Below are 2,903 nucleotides of genomic sequence, written 5' to 3'. Positions count from 1 at the left end.
CTACGCGCCGCTCAATTAGGTTGGAGTTCTGATGTGTCTGATGCGTCATGAGTCACATAAACAACATGCCTCGAGTCCAGGACCTGCAGGAACGACTCATGACGGACTAGGACCAGTGGATTTTCAGATTCGAGAAATATAACAACGTTCAAACGGATGTCTTGGACTCCTTGGACGTGCATCTGCTGACAAGCTTATTTTTCAGCATCCAAGCTTTTGTCTTCAAGAAGCACCACCGTCCGACCAGGGCCGTCAGGCACGCATGTGTCATGTGGTGTGAGTGCAGCATAAGGGTGAAAATGGGACCACTTTGGGTTGTCTGTATCTAATTATAGAGCATCATATTCTAAACAAAAAAGGAAGTGCACTGTTAGCATGCTAATGTTTGTTAGCTTTATCATGACAGTTAACTGCTTAAGCCTCTGAAAGAAATCACTTCAACTCATGCAGTGAATTATTGAAAGCTGAGAACGCATTAGGAAAGTGAGGACCACCTGTTTTCAAATGTTCAAGTTTTCAAGAAAGTACACACAAGGTACACCACCTTTAACTTACCAGTATTGTTACTTTTACTCATTAATTTTAGTTTTAATTATTAAAACACAATAAATAATTTGAAAATGGACAGATTTGAGGGTCTATGGATCAAATGGGACTCTTTTGGGTTGTTTTTTGTCATCGTTTTACTTTCTCTCTGGTTGTTTTTTTGTTCCATGTTTTTTGTTATAGGTTATAAAAAATACTCATATTTGACAGGTCCTAGGTGACGGTTCAGAAGCCCCTTATGAATAGAGAGACATCAAGCGCCAGTTACGTTCCCCCATCCTGGAGCCAGGCATGGGGTGGGTGCTCGAAGGCGAGCGTCTGGTGGCGGGGCCTTTCCCCGACACAGCCTGAACGAGTGACGTGGGGCCGTCCTCCCGTGGACGCACCACCTGCAGGAGGATCCGTAAGGGGCGGGTGCAGAGAAATCTGGGCAGCAGTCAACGGCAGGGGCCCCGATGACCAGATCTCCGGAGGAAGAAACTAACTTGCAGGGGCAGAAAAAGCCTGAGCTTGTGCAGGAGGTTGAGCGGTACCGACTCGATATAGTTGGCCTCACCTCCACGCTAGGGTTGTGTTCAAAATATCTTATTATTATCATTAATATCTTAATGTTTTTTTATTTTTCAATTTTTGTGGCCCGTAGGGTTTAAACAAGGTGGAATAGTACTTATGATCTGCTGTTTGTGCTGCTCCTCTGGGCCGAGGTGAGAAGGAGCTGTGGACGCACAGTTTGGGCTCTGGAACCCATCTCCTCGAGAGGGTCTGGACGCTCCACTTCTCTGGTGTTGCCCGCGGGGAGAGGCAGGGCTGGTGTGGGCTTATAGCCCCTCAACTGGGGTGTTGGAGTTCACCCCAGTGAACGAGAGGGTCGCGGGACAAGTTTCTTACTGTTGCATCGGCCTAAGGGCCTAACAGCAGTGCAGAGTGCCTTCTTGGAGTCCTTGGGAGGGGTACTGGACAGTGCACCAACAGGGCACTCTGTTGTTCTACTGGGGGACTTCAACGGCCACGTGGGCAACGACAGTGACACCTGGAGAGGGGTGATCAGGAAGAACGGCTTCTCCGATCTGAACCAGAGCGGTTTTCAGTTATTGGACTTCTGTGCTAGCCACGGATTGTACATAAGAAACACCATGTTCATCAGTGCACGTGGCACCAGGACACCCAAGGCCGGAGGTCAATGATCGACTTTGTTGTCGTGAAATCTGACCTCCGGTCGCGTGTCTTGGAGACTCGGGTGAAGAGAGGGGCAGAGTTGTCAACCGATCACCACCTGGTGGTGAGTTGGATCCGCTGGCGGAGGAGGAAGCCGGACAGACTTGGCAGACCCAAGCGCATTGTGAGGGTCTGTTAGGAACGTTTTGCTGAGCCCTCGGTCAGTTGAGTCTTCAACTCACACCATGGAGGAGGACTATTGGTGGACTATTGGTCGGCCCCAAAGAAATTCTGGCATACCGTTCGGCGCCTCAGGAGCGGGAAGCAGTGCTTCACCAACACCGTGGAGACCTGCTGACCTCGTTCATGGGAGTTTGCCCAATCAGTTCACATGTGATTTGTGGATCTAGAGAAGACTTTCGATCGTGTCCCTCGGGGTGTCCTTTGAGGGGTGCTCCGGGAGTACGGGGTCCGGGGCCCTTTGCTCAGGGCTGTCCGGTCCCTGTTTGACCGGAGCAGGAGCTGTGTTCACTGCCGGCAGTAAGTCAGACCTGTTCCCAGTGCATGTTGGACTCCACCAGGGCTGCCCTTTGTCATAGTTTTTATTGACAGAATTTCTAGGCGCAGTCAGGGGTCGGAGGGTGTGGTCAGGGGTCGGAGGGTGTCCGGTTTGGGGACCACAGGATCTCATCTCTGCTGTTTGCAGACGATGTTGTCCTGATGGCTCCATCAAACCCGGACCTGCAGCTGCACTGGGACGGTTTGAGCCGAGTGTGAAGCGGCTGGGATGAGAATCAGAGGTCATGGTTCTCACCCGGAGAAAGGTGGCTTGCCCTCTCCAGGTGGGTGGGGAAGTATCTCGGGGTCTTGTTCACGAGTGAGGGAAGGATGGAGCGTGAGACTGACAGTTGGATCGCTGCATCGGACTGTTGTGGTGAAGAAGGAGCTGAGTCAAAAGACAAAGCTCTCGATTTACCGGTTCTTACCCTCACCTATGGTCATGAGCTTTGGGTAATGACCGAAAGGACAAGATTGCAGATACAAGCGGTCAAAATTTCCGCCGCAGGGTGGCTGGGCGCTCCCTTAGAGATAGAGTGAGGAGCTCAGACACAGTAGAGTAGAGCCGCTGCTCCTCCACATCGAGAGGAGCCAGCTAAAGTGGCTCGGGCATCTGTTCCGGATGCCTCCTGGGGAGGTGTTTC

This window comes from Eucyclogobius newberryi, unplaced genomic scaffold (assembly GCF_026437365.1).
Source record: "Eucyclogobius newberryi isolate DKJ021-1_F unplaced genomic scaffold, fEucNew1.0.hap1 SCAF_14, whole genome shotgun sequence".
Classification (NCBI taxonomy): domain Eukaryota; kingdom Metazoa; phylum Chordata; class Actinopteri; order Gobiiformes; family Gobiidae; genus Eucyclogobius; species Eucyclogobius newberryi.
Note: the sequence above shows the minus strand (reverse complement) of the source record.